This window comes from Magnolia sinica, chromosome 19, assembly GCF_029962835.1.
Source record: "Magnolia sinica isolate HGM2019 chromosome 19, MsV1, whole genome shotgun sequence".
In the NCBI taxonomy this organism is placed as follows: domain Eukaryota; kingdom Viridiplantae; phylum Streptophyta; class Magnoliopsida; order Magnoliales; family Magnoliaceae; genus Magnolia; species Magnolia sinica.
This window is the reverse complement of record NC_080591.1, coordinates 57394625-57418441: the sequence shown is the minus strand read 5'-3', so window position 1 is coordinate 57418441 and position 23817 is coordinate 57394625. Positions and strand designations below refer to the sequence as shown.

At 39.3% G+C, this 23817-nt stretch overlaps 1 pseudogene; it reads left to right on the top strand.

The window, feature by feature from the left end:
* Positions 1 to 5153: 5153 nt before the first annotated feature.
* Positions 5154 to 19682, top strand: LOC131234629 (uncharacterized; annotated as a pseudogene).
* The last annotated feature ends 4135 nt before the right edge of the window (positions 19683 to 23817 follow it).

Below are 23817 nucleotides of genomic sequence, written 5' to 3'. Positions count from 1 at the left end.
GCTTCAATGCCCCGCTGATTAACCTGACACCCGAAGAATTTGCCGGAGCCGACTCCAAAGGCACACTTCGCGGGATTCAGCTTCATACGGTATTCTTAGAGGATGGAGGTCTCTCGAAGATCTGTTAGGTGATCAGACGCCATGATGCTCTTGAAAAGCATGTCGTCGATGAAAACTTCCATGGTGCGTCCTATTTGCTTGGCGAACATCTGGTTACCAATCTCTAATACGTGGCCCAGCATTCTTCATGTCAAACGGCATAACCTAGTAACATTAGAGCCCCTTATCGGTGATGAAAGTAGTATTCTGCCTATCTGGGGGGTGTATCGCAATCTGGTTATACTCGGAATAAGCATCTAAGAAGGAGAGCAATTAATGCCTAGCTATACTGTCTACTAGCTAGTCGATCCAAGGCAAGGGGAAACTATCCTTGGGACAGGCCTTGCTCAGGTCCGAGTAGTCCACACAGACCCACCACTTCCCTGTTTCCTTCTTGATGAGGACCACATTTGTGATCCAGTCTGGATAGTGTACCTCCTTGATAAAGCTGATGCTGAGGAGTTTGAAGACCTTGTTGGCTATAGTTGTATATCGCTCAGCGTCAAACGCTCTCCTCTTCTGTTTTACTGGCTTGTGATTTGAGTCCACATTCATCCTGTGGACCATAACATCAGGAGAGATTCTCGGCATGTCCTCATGTAACCATGCGAAGACGTCTCTGTGGTGCTGTAGGAAGGCCAACATTTGAGACCGTTGCTCGAAATTCAATGACATGCTGAGCTAATCATTTTTGCTCGGATCTGCTTCATCAAGCGGCACGGCCTCCAAGTCCTTCATGGATGAATCCTCTGTAGGGCCCTTGGGATCGAGGACATTAATGGTGAGGGCCTGTTTCACTGACCCTTTCCTCACTGCTATCGTATAACATTTTCGAGCCTTGTGTTGATCACCTCGGAGATAGCCTATTCCGCCCTTGACGGGAAACTTCATCATTAGATGGTATGTGGACACGACCGCCTTTGTTGCATTAAGGGAAGGTCTGCCCAAGATGACGTTGTGCACCGACGGCACGTTAAAAACAAGGAAGTCCACCAGAAGGGTGACTTGATGCCGTCCTTCTCCTGTGGTCACAGGGAGGGAGATAGCTCCTTCAAAGATCACCCTTTCTTTGGCAAAGCCGTGCAGAGGGGTCTTCACAGGTCTGAGGCATGACCTTGGAATCCCCATTCTTTTGAAGGCCTTTGAGTAAATGACATTAGTCGAGCTCCTGATGTCGACTAGGATGCGGTACACCTTGTGGTTGGCTATGGTCATTGTCACTAATAGGGCATCGTCGTGCGAATGCTGGATTCTGTGTGCATCGTCTTCCATGAAGGTCGGACTACAAGGACTGACGCGAAGCTCTTTCTTTGGCCTCTCGGTCATGTGGATGTAGTGCTCCAAATCAGACTTCTGAGAGTGGGCTTTATCGGCCCTGTTTGAGTCTCCTCCACCAGACGAACTACTAAAGATGGTACAGATTTTGATAGATTCTTCTGCAATTTTGCTCGGCTGCTCTTCTCTCTGAGCTATTTTCTCCTCGGTGTATCGGCGCAAATGACCCTTACGGATGAGAGTCTCGATCTTGTTCTTGAGATCCACGCAGTCACTGGTGTTGTGACCATGTTCACGATGGTACTATCAGTATTTGCGCTTGTCTGCGTCGACCTTCATGCAAACAGGCCAATTCAGGAGCTTTTGACGCTTGATGTCCAGCAGTATCTGTTCTGTAGATGTGTAGAGGAGAGTGTAGGAACGGAACTTACCCTCAGGCTTCCTTCTTAGCCAACGATCACGAGGAACATGGTCATCCAATTTCTTGCTGGATGAGTGGGGTCCTTTGTTCCTCAGCCTCTCCCTTCAGTTGATGGCTCCGCTACTTGGATATTTTTGTGAGAGTTGGAGAACTCCTCAGCATTAGTGTATTTCTGAGCTCTGCTGATGAGCTCGGCCAACGTCTTTGGCAGGTTCTTCCCAATGGAGAAGGTAAACTTCCCCTCTTTCAGTCCACTGAACATGGTAGAGAGCGTCATTTTGTTATCATAATCGTCCACCTGTAATGCCTCCTCGTTGAAGCGGATGATGAAGTCCTTCAATGAATCTTTAGGCCCCAGCTTGATGGTGAACAAATGAGTAGTCAGCTTCTGACTCTTCTTACCACTTATGAACTAGGTAAGGAATAATCTGCTGAGCTCTGCGAAGGAGATGACTGAATTGGGCTTGAGTTGCCTGTACTAATTCTGAGCTGATCCAGTGAGGGTAATAAAAAAACTCCTGCACATCATCGCATCTGTGGCTGTTTGGATTTGCATCCATGAGCGATAAGCCTCTATGTGCTTGGACGGGTCTCCAGACCCAGAGTACTGGATGACGAGAGGTATTCAGAACCTCTGCGGCATCACCTTGCTCATGATTACCAAGGTGAAGGGAGGTTTGGTCTCTTCCATCATCGCCTGAACGACGGTAGGGACAGATGAAGGCTACTGATTTTGCTGCAATGTTTGAATCTGATTGGTGAGTTCTGCGAACCGCATCTCCCATGGGTCTCTGTTTTCCGCTATTGTCTCCCACGGAGCCTCTACCTCAGGGGCCCCCCCCCTCCTCCTCCTCTCCAGCTCATGACGGAGGTCCATTGGTGCCTGGGCCTAGGTGACTGAGGCATTCATCAGAGTCCAAGTTGTTGGGTTCCGAGCTAGAATTGGGTTTTGGATCGGAGAGGGGTTCTGGACTGAAGCTGGAACTTGGGCGGATTGATGTTGTGACCCCTCAGGTCTCACACTTCGTGGTGCGGACTCGACTTCCACCACTGGTCTGATTGTTTCCCGGACAGGGTGCGGCTGCTGCTCCTGTCGATGCCTCATCTGATTGATTTCGTTGCGTAAGGCTTGGATCTCTTTTTGCATGGCTCGATACTTGCTCCCCCGGTTATGAGAGCATTGGATGGTCTTGGAGCTGACTCAGCGTGAAGTAATGAGGAAGATCGAGTCTGATCATTCGGCTCGGCTCCACACTTACGGATTTCTTCTTTCCTCATGACATTACCTAGGAAACTGACTTTTCGTACCAGTTTCCCACAAACGGCGCCAAAAATGTTACGGTCAAAATCTAGACCACCCTCCACTCGATGCGACGAACCTCTACTGAACCCTGGTCTTACACGAAAGTGGTGAGTAAAGGAGACCCTGGCTTAAACAGGGGACCCTCCGATGCCTAAGTCAGGTCAAAGGAATCTGGGTCTAAGTCGAAATGTAGAGAGGGTGCGAGATATTGCATATATACCTGTCTCCTCCTTAAAAGATGCTATTTATACCCTCTCCCTTAGAATGGGCGTATTCGTATAAGTAGGCGCATCTTGGGCCATTCACCACGTCCCATGGGTAATTCGCCCACCCAGTCACTTAGTGGTTGGGCAGACGTGGGCGGTTGAGTAACTGTCGCTAATCGTGCGGTAGTGGGACACCTCATGGTCCCCTTACTAGCAGACTCCGCTTTGAATTCCAAGCCGGCCACTTCGACCTCGGATCACCCTAAGTTCCGACCCAACCGTCTCGGCCTCGGATCACTCCAAGCTCCAAGTTGGCCATCCAGGCCTCAAGCCTCGAAGCGAAGGCATAATGAATGTCGGGTTGGAAGTCTGACCTTTGCCTATTCATATAACTCCGAGCTTAGTCTTGCGCCTCAAGTTGACTCAGAATAGCCTCTGGCCTCAGAGTTTAGTTGTTCCTGATCTTCCCATAACAAAGTTCATTCATGATGGTGTTCCTCGTTGACCCTCGGAGCCTCCGCCTATCCCGATCTTCGAACAGGCGGGGTAGTACCTAATCCACGTAGAGAGGATTTTATGCTAAAGCTTCTCCGAGGAAGTTCCTGCGCTTGAAACCTAGATGGGCCCATCATGATGTCTGTTAGAAATCTACCACGTTCATCCGTTTTCTGAGATTATCTTAGGATGTGGGGCTAAAAATCAGATGTATCAAATACTCAAGTGAGCTGAAAACATGAGGATTGAATGTCCAAAGTTGAAATATTCATGGGGCCACAGAAGTTTTGAAGCAAGTTAATATTTGTGTTTTCAGCTTATCTAAGTAGGAATGAAGTTATGAACGGTATAGATGGCATGTAAACATCAATGTCGACCAAGAGAGATTTCAATGGTAGGAATTTTCCTACCCACATTTTCCTTAAGTGCGGCACATTGAGTCTTCTCATTTCTTGTATTAAGCACTAGAATAAGCTCACAAAATGTATAAACGGGATAGATTTCTAACAAACATTACAATAGGCCCACTTAGGTTTCGCATAGTAACTTCCTGCCAAAGGATTCCTCAGAAAATCTCCGTCCACGTGTAAAGCAGTAACTCATAAGCTTTAGCAGAAAGTTACTGGGCTCCACCCTGATATTTTGAAAAATTCACCTCGTCCATCCATTTTGCCGATCTCATTTTAGGATGCACGACAAAAGATGAGGTGTATCCAACACTTAGTGGGTCACATGGGAGAAAAAATTGGAGAAAGAAATTCCTACGGTTGAAGCCTTCTTGGGCTCCACCTAATGTTTATATGATATCTAAACCATTTATAAGGGCATTCGCAGTGCGATGAATTGAAAACATTGAAAATAGCTTGATACAAAACTTTTATGGCTATAAGAATGTTTCAACGGTGTTCACTGAATGCTCACTGTTTCCTTTGGCATGGCCATGTTATGAGAAAATATGATATGACCATCTTTGAGGTCACCTCGGCCCAGCTACGATTATGGACAGTAGAGGTGTAGATGAGTCGAGCCAAGCCGAGTATTGCACAGCTTGTGCTCGGCTCGCAATGCCGAGTCCCAGCTCGTGCTCGGCTCGGCTCGGCCTTCAAGCTTGGAACAGTAACTCATGCTTGGCTCGTCCGAGTTCGAGCAGATTTAAGCAATCCATCACCCAGAAAAAATATATATATATAACCCCATTTCAGATTCCATCAAATGAAAGTAAAAAATCAGAACTATTGCATAAATTAAAATCCAAACAAAAAAGAAAAAAAGGGGATTAATATGAACAGTGAACACTTACCAAACTGGATTGGGGCGACCTGACTGGCAGCCGGCAGGGGCGACCGAGCAGGGGATGGCATGGCCGCAGGGGCAGGTGACAGGGGCGGCCGTGCAGGTAAGGAAGGTTGAGGGAGAGAGTAAAGAGAGAGAGAGAGGGTAAGGAAGGCTGAGGGAGAGAGTAGAGAGAGAGGAAGGATGCCAGACTGACAGAGAGGGCAGAATAGAAGAGAGGGAGGAAATAAGGAGAGAGGGTTAGGGTTGGGTGCCGGGCGAGGTAGCTTTGAAATTGAAAAGGGTTTTTTGTGTTTGGAAGGGTATATATACCTTGTACCGAGTCGAGTCCGAGCCGAGTTCAAGTAGTATTTGAGTCGAGCCATGTCGAGCTAGGTCAAGCTCGTGCTCGACTCGAACTCATTTCGAGCACCAAAAATCAGCTCGTGCTCGACTCGAACTCACTTAGAGATGAATTGAGTCAAGTTTTTTTTAGCCTAGTTGAGTGAGTTACCGAGCTAACTCTGCTCATGTATAGCTCTAATGGACAGTTCGACCAAACTACCTTCAAGGTTGGCTCAGCCAGATGAGCAGTCGTTCTGGAGATACTTCATTAAAAGGAACCAATGGGCAACATAGGTCCAAGCCATGACGTAGAATGATATGGGCTCGCATGAATCAGTTAAAACCATCCTCTAGTAAGTGATCAAGTGATGCCTTCACCACCTCAATCTAGGCCGCCCACAGCCGATCCGACATAGATGGGGCTCAATTGAGGAAAGCTCTGCACGGCTCGTCTGCTCAGCTCGACTTCAGTCGACCAGCTGAGTTAAGACAGTTAAGCTTAGCTCACTCCAGTAATGCACGATGACATTAACTGCATTGCCACGATCATGGGATAACTGACAACATCATCACGTGCATGGCTCCCATCTAATGGCTGAGATCGTGCCGAGATTAACGGACGCCCACGTCCTACCAAATAGTATAAATAAGGACCTCACCTAATGAGAAAGGTACGCAAAATCTCTCACCCAAAACCCCATCCACACAATTTAGACCCAGATTCCAGGCCTGACTTGGCATCGGAGGGTCCCCTGCTCTAGCCAGGGTCTCCATTGTCATTCATCTATGCAGGTGCTCGGATCTAGGAGCTTAGAGAGGGTGAACCAAATTTTCGCATCAACAACCCACTTGAGTGTTGGATACACCTAATTTTTAGTCTCACATCATAAAATAAGCTCGAAAAATGGATGGACATGGTAAATTTTTAAAAACATATAGATGGCCCCATCTAACATCCTTGCGCAAGAACTTCCTGTAAAATGCTTTCACAGCAAATCTGGTGTCCACCATGATGTTTGTGTGAAATCCACCCTATTTATTGGTTTTTCAAACTCATTTTATGCTGAAGATTAAAAAAAAAAAGGAGATCAAGATCTAAAGTGGACCACATGAGAAGAGATAGTGGGGATTGAACGACCACAATTGAGACATTTGTATAGCCACCTGAGTTCCGTATGAGGACAATTTTTTTATGATTTCAATTCATTGCAGTGGAAATAATGACCCTATGAATGGTTTGGCTAGCATATAAGCATCAAGATGGACCGAGGAAGATTTCAACTGTAGAAATTTCTTTCCTCATTGTTTCCTCTCACATGACCCAGGTGATATTTAGATCTCCTACTTTTCAGCCTCTTATACTAAAATGTGCTCTAAAAATGGATGAATGGAGTAGATTTCTCACAAACATCACAGTCTACCCCACCTAGCTTCCGAGCGCAAAACTTAATGCGACATGCTGTGGCAGGAAATCCACATTTGTGTTCGGAAGAAAAGGAGTCTTTTTACCACTACAAACCCCACCTTTTACCCAGCATCTTTTGTAAACGCTCCCAAACTTTACTTCCCAAACTAAATCGATTATGTATGGACACACTATTTGAAGATGAAAATACCCTTGCTTTACGAGATATACTCGAAAATACCCTTGAATTCACAGTGGCCATAGCTAAATATCTATGGCTATGGATAATACCATCGCCATTAGTAGCATAGCCATTGCTTCAGTTGATTTGTAGCCATATATACTCAAAAATACCATTGCATTGACACCATGATTTGCACGGTGCCACCGTAGAACCTTGTCTTGTCCACGGTGCCACCGTAGAACCCTGTCTTGTCCACGGTGCCACCGTCCAATACCAGAAAAAGGTCCAAAGGTTGTAGCTAAAGATCTATGGCTACGGATCTAAACCATAGCCATTGCTTTTGTAGCGAAAAGTACATACGACTATGGATAATTGAGTAAGCCTAACGTGAAATTGAATGAGGCTAACATGAAATTGAGTGACCCTAACATGAAATTCAACGAGCCTAAGCCTAACATGAAATTCAACGAGCCTCGAAGGAAATTGAGCGAGGATAACATGAAATTTAATGAGCCCCAAGGGAAATTAAATGAGGTAAACATGAAATTCAGCGATGTTAACATGAAATTCAACGAGCCTCAAAGGATGCATTGCTTGATTTTGTAATAATCTTCTATCCGATCTATATTATTTTTTATCTTATCTTGTAGGAAATAGGACTGCAACTTGGGTTCAGTTTGACCCGAACCCTACTGAGCTAACATCAATCTGGGTCGAGTTGTATAGTTGTTGTGTTCAGTTAGGGTTGAAACTCAACAACCCTCACAAGAAATTGAGCAAGGCTAACATGAAATTTAGTGAGCAAAACTGGAAATTGAGCAAGGCAACTTGAAAATTGAGCGAGGCGACCTAGAAATTCAACGAGCCAAACTAGAAATTGAGCGAGGCAAGCTAAAAATTGAGCAAAACAAACTGAGAATTAAGCGAGGCAAACTAGAAAATGAGCGAGGCAACCTAGAATTGAGCGAGGTAAACTAGAAATTGAACGAGGCAAGCTGAAAATTCAATGAGGCAACCTAAAAATTCAGCGAGCCAAACTAGAAATCAAGTGAGGTAACCTGAAAATTTAGTGAGGCAACCTAGAAATTGAGTGAGGGAAACTAGAAATTGAGCAAGGCAACCTAGAATTCAGCAAGATAAACTAGAAATTGAGAGAGGCAACCTGAAAATTGAGGGAGGCAATCGAGAAATTTAGCAAGGCGAACTAGAAATTGAGCGAGGCGAACTGAAATTGAGCAAGGCAAGCTAGAAAATGAGTGAGGCAACTTAGAATTGAGTGAGGCAAACTAGAAATCAAGTGAGGCAAACTAAGAATTGAGCGAGGCAAGTTAGAAAATGAGTGAGGCAACCTAGAATTGAGTAAGGCAAGCTAGAAATTGAGTGAGGCAACTTAGAAATTCAACAAGGCAAACTAGAAATTGAGTGAGGCAACCTAAAAATTGAGCGAGGTAACCTAAAAATTTAGTGAGGCAAACTAGAAATTGAGCAAGGCAAACTGAGAATTGAGCAAGGCAACCTAGAATTGAGTGAGGTAAACTAGAAATTGAGTGACGCAAGCTAAAAATTTAGCGAGGCAACCTAGAAATTTAGCAAAGCAAACTAGAAATTGAGCGAGGCAAACTGAGAATTGAGTAAGGTAAGGTAGAAAATGAGCGAGGCAACCTAGAAATTAAGCGAGGCAAGCTAAAAATTGAGCGAGGAAAGCCAAAAATTGAGCGAGGAAAACTAGAAATTGAGCGAGGCATACTAAAAAATTGAGCGAGGCAAACTAGAAGTTCAGCGTGACAAACTGGAAATTCAGCGAGTCAATCTGAAAATTGTTACAAGCAACTTAGAAATTGAGCTAAGCAATCTAAAAATTAAGTAAGGCAAACTAAAAATTGAGTGAGGCAAACTAGAAATTCAATGAGGTAAACTGAAAATTGAGCGAGGGAACATTTACGGGTTATAAATTTTCATTGATTAGAAATTTTCATTCAGTATAAATTGTACAGGGTATATCAAATACTGTATATAATACAACATTTCATAAAAATTTTCTCTTCCTCCAATGCCTACGACAAGTATCGTTGACAGGTTATAGACAAACAATCATACGTTATCGACTTCCTCTAAACGGCAGTGAATTTTTGCATGTCTGTTCCCGCCAAGGTACGACCGCTGCACAATATATCGATGAATTTCATTACGAATATGCCGCAGTCATAACCATTTCTCTGCTTTGACACCGATTTATCTTCTTTGGCGGTCCACGTCTTCCCTTCACACGCAGTGATGTCTCCAGTGGCATGGAAGAGAATGGGGAGCGCCTCTATCATCACTTTGATCTTCTCCTTATACTTTAAGAGTGCATTTATGCATAAACTATCGATAATAACAATCTCCCATTTTCTTAGATATATGACCATCAAGAACCAATGAGAATTATCATGGTTCACGGGTACATAAACCTGTCCATGTTTGACAGAATAAGATATCAGTAAAAAACAAGATAGAAGTCCATCTCCGTGAACTGCAACCATGTCCCCCATATCTTAAATACAAGATCAACTTTATATCTTACAAAAAGAAGGTGAAGTAAAGCCCCTATAAATCTAAAGGATGAAAGGTGCAATAAAAAAGAAAATGGAGATTGCCTAAATAGATTTAGCTGACTATCATTCTTCTCTAATCCACCCTTCACTATGCCAAACCACCATTTTAGTGAACACCTAGAGGATGGGTTTGGAAATCCAATAGAAGAATCGTCACCTACAAACATGAATTGCAAAATATATCAAAATTAAAGTTCACTAGAAATTTAGTGACTCGTAGTGTAAAAGATCAAACATAATTAAAAACAATCAAGCACTTGATGAATTTGAGCGAGCTTTAGATGAAATTAAATAACCCTCAACTGAAATTATGCAAGGCAAACATGAAATTGATCAAGGCAAATATTAAATTGAGTGAGGCAAACATGCAATTCAACGAGGCAAACATGCAATTCAACAAGCATCAAAGGAAATTGAGCAAGGTAAATTGGAAATTGAGCGAGGGAAACATGAAATTGAGCAAGACAAACTAGAAATTCAACAAGGGAAACATGAAATCGAGCGATGGAAGTTGGAATTTGAGTGAGGCAAACTGAAATTTGAGTGTGGTAAAACTAGGAATTGAGCGAGGCAAATCATTTTCGTAGGTAAAAGTAACCTTTTACCGACGCAATTAAATTTCGTAGGTACAAGTCATATTTACCTACGAAAATTTTCGTAGGTAAAGGCTCTTTTTAATCGATGATTTACTTTTACCTATGAAATCTAATTTCGTAGGTAAAAGCCATCTTTACCTACGCAAATTTTCGTAGGTAAAGGGTGTTTTGAATTTTTCAAAATAATAAATAATCGATAAGATTACTTTTACTGACGAAATATAATTTCGTAGGTAAAAGATATCTTCACCTACAAACCTTTTAGTAGGCAAAAGGTGTTTTCAATTTTTCGGATTACTTTTACCAACGAAATATAATTTCGTAGGTAAAAGATATCTTCACCTACGAAACTTTTAGTAGGCAAAAGACATCTTTACCTATGAAAATATTCATAGCTAAAGGGTGTTCTAAATTTTTAAAAATCGAAAAGTTTACATTTACCTGCGAAAGAAGATTTCGTAGGTAAAACCCCTCTTTACTTACGAAAATATTCGTAAGTAAAAGGTCTTTTGAAATTTGAAAAATCGAAAACTTTACTTTTACGTACGAAATATAAGGTTGCAGGTAGAAGCTATCTTTACCTACGAAAATGTTCGTAGCTAAAGATGTTCTGAAAACATTGGTAGGTAACGGGTGTTTTGTAATTTTTAAAACATAAAAAATCAAAAACCTTACTTTTACCTACGAAATGTAGGTTCGTAGGTAAAAGCCCTATTTACCTACGCAAATTGTCGTAGCTAAAGGGTGTTCTCAATTTTTAAAAAAATCGAATAGCCTACTTTTACCTACCAAAGCCATATTTGCCTACGAAAAATCCGTAGCTAAAGGTACAAAATTCATCTTTACCTACGAAACTTTTCGTAACTAAAGGGTGTTCTGAATCTTTCTTCCCTATCGATGAGTCTACGTTTACCTACGAAACAAGATCGCGTAGGTAAAAGTCATCTTTACCTACGAAAAGTTTCATAGGTAAAGGGTGTTTTGAATTTTTCAACATATAGGTAAAGGGTGTTTTGAATTTTTCAAAATACAACAATTGAAATCTTTAGTTTTACCTAGTCATCTTTACCTACGAAAATTTTCGTAGGTACAGTGTGTTTTGAATTTTTCAAAATACAAAAAATCATCGGTAAAAGTGTTTTTCCTAATGTAAAAATGTATATATTTTTGTAATAATGTTAAAATGTTTTAATTTTTAAAAAATTTTGTCAGTAAAAATGTGTGTGTGTGTGTGTGTGTGTGTGTGTATATATATATATATGTTTAGTTTTTATATCATATGAATGGAAATTTTTTTATATGTATAATTAAAAGGTAATATTTAGATGATTTGTAATGTCTCATAAAAAAGAATATTGAAAAGCTTAGAAATTTTAACTATGTTTAAGAAAAATTTTGAAAACAAAATAATTCTTTTGAAGGAAAAAATCGGCATTTTGAAATTTTTGAGAAAAAATTAAAAATATGAGAAAACATTTGAGATTTTGAAAATAAAAATTCAAAATTTGTATTTTAAATGTTTTTGAAATATTTTATAATAAAAATGATATTTGGTTAAAAGAGTAAAAAAAAAATACATTTTGGAAAAAAAATGTTATTTTTAAAAGGAAATTGAAATTTATTTGTGAAAAATAAAATTACTAAATTATTAGGCACATCCACTAATTTAACCTTTAATCGTTTTTGGACAATCTAATCAGTTCAAATTAAAGAGTAAATAACTTCAGATGTTTAAATCAAATTTCATTGAAATTGTTGATCAATCTTGTATGCCCAATATCTTTCTCATATGTAGCTTGATTGAGGTTCCAAAATTATTCATATGATAATTTCAATCGGATGGAGAGAAGCTTCTAAAATTATTCATTTGAGTTTGGTATGATTTGCATCTTCTTAAATTCTATATTGACGGTAGAAAATGATAGCAAATGGATCATATGGATATACAATATATAAATCAAAGTGGGCCCACAACTACCCCATCAGTCAAATGCACCATTCCATGGTGGGCCTAGGGCTTAAAAATCAAGTCAATTCGTGACTTTTTTGGGCCACACCACATACAAAAGTTGAGAGGGATTACCCTCCATTAAAATATTCATAATCATTTGTTAGGCCCATCGAGATGTGGTTCACAAATCTAGCTCATCCATTATGTGTGTCCCACTTGGATGAGGAGTCAAGACCAAGTTTCATATGCATGAAAATTTCAAGTGAGCCCAACTAAGTGCTTTTATATGTTTTAGGCATTTATTCACATGAATTTAGAAGGTATGGCCCACCTAAGATCCGTATACGGCTGATTTTTGGAATATCTCATAATTTAAAGGGGCCCATCAAATGCACGGTGTTGATGTTTGACACATGTCATGGTGGAGCCCACACAACTTGACCTTTGTGTTTAATCCATGCCGTCCCCATGAGGTCAAGCTGTGTGGGCCCCACCATGACATGTGTCAAACATCAACACCATGCATTTGATGGGTCCCCTTTAAATTATGCGATATGCCAAAAATCAGCTGTATACGAAACTCCATTGGGCCATACCATCTAAAATCATGTGAAGACATGCCTAAAACATATAAAAGCACTTGGTGGGCCCCACCTGAAATTTGGATGCATCTGAAACTTGGTATCACCCCTCATCGAAGAGGCACACACATAATGGATGGGCTGGATTTGTGGGCCACATCTCGGTGGGCCCAAAAAATAATTATAAATGTTTTAATGGAGGGTAACCCCTCTCAACTTTTGTATGTGGTGTGGCTCACAAAAGTAATAGATTGATTTGATTTTTAATCCCTTGGCCCACCATGGGATGGTGCATCTGACTGATGGGGTAGATGTTTGGCACGCATCATGGTGGGGCCCACAGAGCCATACCAGACCAAGGACTAAATTTGGGTGCGCGCTTAAAAACAAAGCCGCGCCCAAAAAAAACCCCCAAATCCCAAATCTCTCTCTCTCTCTCTCTCTCCCTGTTCCCTAACCCAGATCTGGTCTGTCTTCTCCTCTTCGGTGAAAAGAGGCCGCGCCGACGGCCGAATGGCAGAAACGATCCCAGCCGTTGGATGATACTCTCCCTGCCTATAACAAGGATCCAGTTCCCTTCAGAGTTTTCACACAAAAAGGGGTGAGAAATGAAGAAGAAAAGGGAGGAGTAGAGCCAAGCCCGGCTAGGTAATCAGTCCACAACTCAGCCTTTCTCTTCTTTCCTTCTTATCTGTTTCTCCTTCTTCCATATGTGTAGCTATAAGGCCCTGATATAAGCCAAGTTTGGGGCCACGATCCGTCCATGGCGGAGCTTGAATAGGGCCTGAATACGGTCCCTATTTTGAGGATAAACGTGACCTGATTACGGGCCCTGTTTGAGGCCGAACATGGCCTGAGTTCAGGCGCTAGTTGGGGCCGAACAATGGCATGAAAATGGCCCCAGCTAAGGGCTAAAACTTAGTCCAGAAACAGTTGATAATCGGGCTCTGTTTGAGCTGCAACAAATCCCAGAAATCGGACTGATATCAGTCCGGAAATCCGGGTAAAAATGCCCCTGTTTCGGGCCGTTCCTTGGCAGGAAAAACGGCAGCCACCGTGCCTCTATTTAAACTCTGATGAGGGTTGAACATGGGCCCCACTTGTACAAGTTGAAAACCCAAACATGCCATAGAAAGCCTCAGGCCAAGCATTATATATACCTTAGTTTATAAACAAAAAGCCAAAAATAAGCAAACTTAATTACACCTTGTTAATACAACAAATCCATCTTTGAGTGCCTTTAGATATACAACATCCTTAAAAACATAATGCAGCAGAACTCGAAGTCGACAACAACACTACATTCTTTTTTACTTGCGCATTAATACGTGATTTTGGATTTCTACTCTTACACTATTAGTAGAAAATCCAAAAACAGTTAAATGATATTCATGTGGATTTGAAAGAACTCTTTTGTTTTTTCCTAATACAACACAAAACATCCCCATTTGTTAACTTAGGAAAGTTATCCTTAATTTGTTCTTCTTTTTTTGTTTTTTTACAAATTTTAATTTATTTTTTTTTCATATTTTTTGATTTTTTTTTTAATTTTCAAAAAAAAAAAAAAAACAAACAAAACAAAAATATGTTGTCGCATATGCAATTGCACATGATCAAATATGCAATTCAATAAAGTTGCTTGTCACAAATAAAAAAATTCTTATTTATTGCAATGTGATTGAACCACATTATCATAGACTACATTTAATGTAGCAATGTTGCCAATGTCGACGATGAAGAATTCAAAGAGCTTCATAGATTTGGAGTAGTTATCCTAAGGAAGACAGTGATCAACCTCATCATGTCTTTCCCTGAGTTAAATTTCAAGAAATAGATTCGGAGTAGATATTTTCTTTTAAGAATTGAATGGCCGTTTTATTTATAGTTTCACTATAGTTGATGGAACCATTGAAATCCTTCCATACTTTTAGAAGCTCTTGAAAATCTTAGATATTCATAATCTTGTTATTCCTTTTCTTTTGTAATTCAATATAGCAGTGTTGTTCGCCTTTTTGTACTTCCCAAGGTTCTGTCTCAGCTTTTGAAAGACTGTTGCTAGTTAATAAATAATTTATTTACTATACATGCATGCGATTCCCTTTTTATCTGATGCTCAATAATTTATCTGAAAACCAACAGTAATTTAATAAAAAGACAGGACTTTTGGAAAGGGGGAAAAAAAAAGAAAAAAAAGAAATCTTGGTTGTCTTCGAGTCAACCGGCACACATTCATCTACCAAGCTTCATTCATTCTAGACTAAATTCAAATGAAGGAGAAACAATGGTATTAAATAAACTATATGGTTAATGTAGAGATCAGTCTTGTATTTGCCTTTTGAAATAGAAATATGATTGCTAGGAGTAGGAAAGAGAATTTGGTTTTAAAGATGTATTTGGGAGGCAGACAGTCATGTGAACAGACTTGCGGCGGGTGACTGGATTGGAGCTAGTCATCTCCGATGCAATGCCTCTGTTGTATCTGAGCCCTTGTCAGCCCTCTCTGTATTTATGTTTCTCTTTCTTTAAAATAAAATCATCACTGATGTTTGGGAGAATGTCCTTTCATCTGCTATTGGAATGCAGGTTGTATAGGCACCTCCTCATTGTAACTTTCTCTGTTTGAGGTCCCACCTCCTCATTGTAAGTACTAGCAAATTTCTAGATGTAGCAAGTCTTATAGTTCCCCTGAAAACCAAACTTTTGCAGGTTCATCTTTTAGATGTTTTTAAAGAAGTGCCATCTTTGCCTTGAATTTGTTCACTGTTTGTCAACTTTGGGCTGCACTGAGTTTGTTTTCTTCCAAGTTCTTCCAGCCTATCTCATCTGTCATTATGCATTTTCTAGTGAAACTTTTATGTAATTGTGTTAAAATGCAAACCTTTCTACAATTACGGCCATGCTTTGAGAATCTCACCTAAATCTCTCTTTTCTCTATTGAATTTCTTACTTGTTTGTAGGTCCTTATGGTTCATGAAGACATCTCCCATGTATAGCTTGAATTGATTCCCATGATTCAGGAAATACTTACTCAATGGATTATTCTCCACTTGGTGGGAACAACACCATCTGAGTCACCACTTTTGGAGGATTTTAGCTCCGCCTTTCGTCATTGCGCATTGGTAACTGCATGTTATGCTTCTTGTACAGCTGGAGCATTTTTCTCTTAGTTCTCAGTTTCCTTATTGCTCCATAACTTAAATCACCTAATAGACAATTTGAAATTACTAGAGCCTGTTGGCTGAGACAATTTCTATGCAAGTACCTATTAGCCTTGTTATTTTTTTAGGTTCTTTTTTCAAGTTTGCTTGTTGCATTAATAAAATTTTGATTTGTGGTGTAAATGGACTTTCTTGGATGTTGGGTTTTGCTTTATCAGTTATTTGCTTGAGGAGGAATATCTCTTTTTCCTTATGAGGTACCATAAGAAACTTCTTTTGCCTTTATACAAAGCACAAAATGTATCCTTCTTGTTGCTGAAGTGGGGGTCAAATTGGGTTGGGTCTGGAACCTTTATTGCAGTACATATGGACAAAACTAGACAAAACTCGGGTTCAACTTCCGAATTTGAAGTGTTGTGGCATATTTCTGCATATGGTATTGTTCAAAAGTTAAGAGAACTTTTAATCATCACATGTGGCATATTTCTGCATATGGTATTGTCAGATTTCTTAACTCAGCTCCTTGTTGAATCTCACAAATTTCTGTTACTACGAAGAATACTATACTCAGAAAGTTGTGCTAGTGTTTTTTTTTTTTTTTTCTGGTTGTATTTATTAAATAGGTATGAGATGAGTTGCACTAGTAGGAGCCTCACCTACTTTGAATTGGGTGTGTATGGATGCTATCGAATTTGGTTGCAATTAAAAGTATACTAAAGTGGAAATAAGCAAAAGTACCTGGCAATCATATTCAAGGACTTGGCTTCCAGTTGCAACTATGCCACTTTCAAGTCAGATTGGAAAGGAATATGGTTCCAGTTTGAGGCTTACTTCTTCATTACAATCATTAGGGAACACCATTAGCTTAATTGTACATACAAACATGGGTTTTTTTTTTTCCTTCTTAAATCTTATTTTCATAAATGTTGTACTTCAATTTTTAAAGACAGTTGGAAACATATTCTCATGTGTCTCTAGTGTTTGTGGTTGATAGAAATTAAATGTAAAAGTTGATTTTTATTTTTCATTATTTGTTTTCCTTTAAGATTTACGTGTCCTTGGAGGGTGTGGAGCAAGAGAAGGTGGAAACTGTTTTCAAGCCTGTCTGTTGATATTAAATTCCATGACGTTCAAGGGAAGAATTACCATTGTGCCATACTGAAGTTGAACAAGGAGATTGTGCCTGAGCAATGTAAGGTGGTTATTAAGCCCAACCGAGTCATTGTCACACTGTCTAAAACTTCAAAAGGGAATTGGCTTGATTTGCACTTCAAAGAAGATAAGGTAAATGCCAATTTTTCATTTCCTCTTTCATTTCCTGTGTCTTTGGATGATGAAAGAACATATGCATGGCATGGTAAAAAAAGGCATTGTTATTATTATATGGCAATCCACATTACTGTTATCCAAGGAGTCAGCTTGTCTTTGGATGATGAAAACCGAAATTGATATTGTTTTGTGAATTATAGTTGAATGTATATGTCCACATGGGTACTTGGGTACCTTGGAGATTATCATCTTTGAACAGCTCTATACATTCCAACTTGTGTGGTTTTGTCTCGGAAATGGTTATAAGGTTTGTTTTATTATTTTGCAGTTGAAGCCAAATATGGATACATAAAAGGATCCAATGGCTGGAATTATGGATTTGATGAAGGTAAGTCCTGTATCCATTCTTTTCTTGGGAAATGTCCTATGCCTCGGCCTGAACTAGCAGTTTTTTTTTTGAGCCAACATTCTGTGCATATGAGTCCTAGCTTTTGTTGTGCCCCATTGTTGATTGGGTAAATGCTGTGGAAACCACCTCAGGGAGAAGATCCTCGCCATCTATAATTGCTTTCCTACAAATGGATGATTAAAAACCGAAAAGCAGTTATGCTAGCATGAAATGAACTGTCTGGATCACTGAAAAGCAGGCCTCAAGTGTCCGGCATGCTGACACAACTGAAAATTGCCCTTTTTTGATATAGGCTGAGCATCATACATTACCTCCTTTTGTCAACCACTATGGATATCAAGGGGTTGCACATTCTGGATTAAGCTGAGAAAATGACCTGTTACAGAACATGTATGAGGACGGAGATGATGACATGAAGTGGATGATTGCAAAAGCATGGACAGATGCAAGATCTGGGAAAACAGCTAACCCATTGCAGGGATACCGGTGAAATTCCCTCAGCCTGATGATCAAATGGTAGAAATAGGAGGTTTACCAGTAATGCATCTAGGAGTTTGATTATACTGAATGAGTGGTACACTTGTGAAAGTTACTCTAAGGGTGTCCTCAGATGTTGCTGCTGAAATTTAGCTACCAGATGAATTGCTTTCATTTAAGAAAAAACACCCATTTGAGCGACTAACTCAGATGTTGCTGCTGAAATTTAGCTACCAGATGAATTACTTTCATTTGAGAAAAAACTCCCATTTGAGCAACTAACTCATGAGTGGGCTTCATTTAATGAAATAAAATAAAATAAAAAGCTATTCACAAGGTAGTGCATCTGCTGTAGTCCAAAATCCATGTTGGTTAATTCTCTTCAACTATCAATTATTTATTTATTTATTGTACACATTTGGCCTTGCTGATGATAGTACCAGCCTGATTTGTAGGTAATGACAGTGGTCCCCACCTGATGAGTGGCATGGATCTTGTTTGGATGTGTTACGTTTCCATCTCTAATTAGGGTAGCCTCTGCATTGCTTGTCAACCAAATAATCCCGATGCCCCTACTTAGGTGAGCCTTTGATAATGTGGACCCATTAGTGTGGAACGGTCAGCTTTCCTCAGTGGGAGCAACTGGTCGCAGAATCACTCGAACTTGTATCTATTAAAATCATAAAACGAAATTCGATATGTTTAAGAGCCTGTTTGCACACAACTGGTGTTGAACTGCAGATCAGTTGAATAGGATTAGAATTAGCTCCATCCATTCGTTTCAAGTGGGGAGATGAAAGAAAATTGGTAGGAGAACTGCTGGATTCTGCCAGCTTCCAGCTTCCATCCCTGAAAGTATTTGAGATGTGTGCACCGTCTCATATTTGAATCCCCTTTCCTGTGACAAATCTGAAAAACTTGGATTTTTTTATTTTATATTTTATTTTTAATCCCATATTCTGTCATTCCTAACACACCTTCGGAATTTTAAATTTGGAGAAAATGAGGAGGTATGGCCAGAATTACCCCCTCAGTTCATGGAGATTGCCAGAGTGGATTAAAGGTAAAAGATGTCTTTTCTTTTGGTGTTAAACCAAAAAATGGTAACACCTATTTGAGATTGGACTATTGGCAGCAACGAAAGCCTGCTAAACAATGTAAGAAAAACAAGGAAAGAAACTAACTGTTAATAAAAACCCACTTAACTTCCACTAACGAGCTCAACAATGTATATCCATCCCAAGAAAATACAAGCAGGACTACATCTCCAACTCATCTATGAAAGGCTGAAAACCAATCACCACCGTTAAGGGCCTGCAGTTCTATAGATAGCAACTCATTTATTCCTGCAACAACCTGCTACAGCCTACAGCTAGGCAAAGGTGAAATTCCCTCAGTCTTCTTTTTCTTTTCTTCTTTTTTATTTTTTTGATGTATTCTATTTGTATCACTTGTATTCTTACATAATCGTTTGCGATGTGTATTTTCAGGTAGTGGAGTAAGATATGTGGGTCCACTAAATTCGCTTAACAATTGGATGAATGTAGTAAGTAGTAACTATGAGTTGGTTCGATCATGTTGCTCCATGGATGGTGATCTTTGACGCAACATTTAGGTCTCAGGTGTGATCCCAATTTACCTACCCACAGAAAAAAGGGGGAAGAAACTACTATTTGGTGGAATATACAATATATTGGAGTTTTCTCCTATGCTTTATTGGCATGGAGGGAGGGGCTGGAGCTGGCTTGACTTCGTGATATTAAGAAATAATTTGAGTATTAAAAAATTATGAGTCTTAATGCTTTCTAAATGTCCAACTAAGTCTTAAAAATTGATATAACAGAAAATATTAATCCAAACATGAAAACATGATACAACAGTTTCATGTTTTTATGTTTTATTTGGAGAATTCATCACTGTTGCTATGTGCAACATTTTACTTTTCTGTCTGAGTTACAGTTCATTTACAGCAACATGGAGCACCTATGAAGTCTCCTGGTTCTCGGCTTCAACTCTGAAATGGTATGTCCTAAGGTCATAGGATCCAGCTGCCTATTGTGTCTTCTAAGATGTTTATGTTTTGCTTATAATTTCAATTGATGCTTCTGTTGATGATTGGAGCATTGTGATGCTTTTATGTGATTAGATTCCATTCACTAAGTTTTCATGTTCAACTTGAATATAAAGAAATTGTTGCTTATTTTATATTTGCACTCAACGACACATACGTAAGAGCTGTTGTTGAACATGGATGCTTTACTCTAGGAAAGCATTGATAGGTTGTCCCAACGACATATGCAGAATCCTCTGTTTCTCTTTGTTTTCTTCAGTTCTGCTCTTGAAAAAGAAAAACCAAAAAACAAGAAGAAAAGATGGTGTTGTCGTCCCAACCAGCATTAGATCAAATTAGTTTTGTAGAAAACCAGAATGCCTCAGGTCAAGGATGGATGTAGTTTGTGTTTGTTTGGAAAAATGCGAATGTGAATATAATGAAATATATTGTAACAGGTGTATAACAGGAAATTTTGCCTGAATTTGGGGGGAAAAAAAGAGACTTTTACCACGCAAATTTTCGTAGGTAAAAGGTTGAGTAAATAGCTATTAGCTACGAAAACTGTCGTAGGTAAAAGTCTTAGCAGTGTTTTGTAGGTCTAACACACTTTTTACCTACGAAAAAGTTCATAGGTAAAAGTCTTACCATTGTCAACAAATCTTTGGCAACGGTGATTTACCGACAAACTATTTCGTAGGTAAAGCTCTTTGCCTACGAAATAATATCATTTACCTACGAAATATTTCGTAGGTAAAAGTCTTATTAACGTTTTTAATTTCGTAGGTAAACGTCTTACCATTGCCAACGATGACATTTTTCGTCGGTAAAAACCTTTAGCCACGGTGTTTTACCAACGGAATTATCGACGAAATTTTTCGTAGGTAAAGCTCTTTGCCTACGAAATAATATCATTTACCTACGAAATATTTCGTAGGTAAAAGTCTTATTAACGTTTTTAATTTCGTAGGTAAATGTCTTACCATTGCCAACGATGACATTTTTCGTCGGTAAAAACCTTTAGCCACGGTCTTTTACCAACGAAATTATCGACGAAATTTTTCGTAGGTAAAGCTCTTTGCCTACGAAATAATATCATTTACCTACGAAATTTTTCGTAGGTAAAAGTGAAATTTCTTGTAGTGAGGGTGGAGGCCTAGTGACTGAAAGTTGGAATTTGAGTGAGGCAAACTGAAATTTGAGTGTGGTAAAACTAGGAATTGAGCGAGGCAAACTAGAAATTGAGCGAGGGAAGCATGAAAATTCAGTGAGGGAAACATGAAATCGAGTGAGGGAAGTTGGAATTTATGCGAGGCAAACTAGAATTTGAGCAAGGCAAACATGGAATTGAGGAAATGATTCAAGCATGAAAGAGCGAAGATCTAGCAACCCAAGACAAGCTATAAGAGAGGATTTATTCTGATAAATAAGTGTCATTATTAAGAGTCTAAAAGTTTAGTCTCTATCCTCGTGTATGATCGAGGCTAAGAGTTTGCTATTAACAAACTCGTTTAGGTGCCTTGTGTGGGACCTTGGCCGGTAGGCCTAAATGGAGATGCCTTGTGTGGGACCTTAGTCGGTGGGCCTAAACGTAGGTGCTTTATGTGGGACCTTGGCCGGTTGGCCTAAACAGAGGTACCTTGTGTGGGACCTTGGCCGGTGGGCCTAAAGTTAGGTGCCTAGTGTGGGACCTTGGCTGTGGAGCCTAAACGTAGGTTCTTAATATAGGACCTTTGCTCGTGTGAAGAGCATAAATTGTTGAGTCCTTTGTGTAAGGCTGTAAAGATTAATGGTGAACCTGATTTAAAACCATTCATAGTGAAATCCAATATACTCTAAGAGAGAGTGCGGTTGTCGGGAGTGGAGTAGGCAAGTAGCTAAACCAGTATACATGCCTATGTTTGGATTTGTCATTTACGTATCTATTTAATCATGATTATTTAAGTTTGAATGCTTGATTGCTTCTACATGATTAGATGAATGCTTTAGATTGATAGGTAGCACATTCTATACACAAGCTCACAACAATAGGCTAGTTGTTTTATTTGTATATCTTTAGTAGCCTTTATGATTGGACCCTCTATTAGCTTGGAAGCCTTTAAAGTTATATTGTCTTACTTGCTTTAAACTGAATGATTGTTTAAGCTATGCAACTAGGAATTTTTAAATAGAAAAAATAATTGAAAAGTTCTATTCACCCCCCTCTAGGACCTTGTCTAATATTCATTCTTTAGTATCAACGGCTAAACTGTAATTTCAATGGCAGTTATTTCAGTGGACAGCACACGACTCCTCACTTTTCGTGTGCCACATCACCAATTAGTTGTGAGAAGGGAGAGAAAAGAAAGGAATATTAAATGGAGACGGTCAATCTTGAAAGATAGCTCGATGGCCGATTTCATTATACAAGGTATATTACAAAAAAATAAATCGAATTAAGTGTTGAATAATAAATAAATCAGAGATCTCAATTGCCTAAGTATTGAAATGTTGATTTCAATTGATTCGTAGGACAACCTTCACCTAAAAAGTTTAGATAGGACAACCTTATTTCACGAATACTATTAAAATCAAAATCCCAAACTTTGCAAGAGTAAATAAAATTAAATATTACAATTATTCACCACTTCAACTGAAATGTAAATATAACCATTCACCACAAACACAAAGAATAATAGTGGTTCGGTGTGTCAACAACTGTTCTAAAACATCCACACCTACTCTACTCCTAAAATTACTCTCCACGTAATCTTAGCTTTTACTATGAATAAGGTTTTCTCAGGGTCACCTTAAAACTTGATACAGTTGTGATTTTACCAGGCTATCACAAACAAAAACCCTTACTGAGATTTTCTGGCTATCTCAAAAAAACCAACACCGAGATTCTCTGGCTATCTCAAATAAATAAAATAAAGAAATAAATGTATATTATCTTCACCTTAGAAGAAGCCGTAGCCGAAGAACCACTTTTCTTGAATGTCCAATGTTCAATATTTGGTCATATAGAAAAGGTCCAGGGCTCTATTGATTTTAATTAAGTTTAAACCAATGGCTACTTAAGTTAATTATCTTAAATCTCAAAAAGGAAGAGTAGAATTCACTCTCTTTAGAATTAAAATGACAGGGTCTAAGATTAAGAGAATTAAACTAAGCTATAAAAATAATTTATAAATACCGTTCAATAGCTTGTGAAAAACTAGAGCTTCTCTCTCTCTATCTTGCAGAAGAATTTAGATGATAATAATTGATATTTCAGATTGAGAGAGAACCTCGGTTATAGGAAAAAAAGTTGAATCTTTGACTAGCCTAAAATAGTCTTCGAATAGCCCTAGCAACGGATTCTGTTCCAATGGATTTCCAGATTTGAGCAAGATAAGATTTATCTGACCTTCGACCAGCCTAGTTCGACTGGTCGAAGGTGGTCTTCGACTGGCAGAAGATGCCAAAATCCGAACTGATTTAGTTGCTGGACTTCAAGCTGAGAAACGTAGGGCTTGTCGAAGATCCTCCTTCGACTAGTCGAACAGACCATTCAATTGGTCGAATTTGCAATAGAAAAACAGTTTTCCTTCGGTTTGTACTAGGACTGGCTGAGAAAAACTTAGACTAGTCGAACCAAACCTTAGGCAGGTCGAATTATAAGCAATCACAAGTATAAAAACCTAAATTAAATAGTTTTTGAAAGCACCTAAACCTAAGGTCTTTCTAGGGTTTATAATACCTGAAA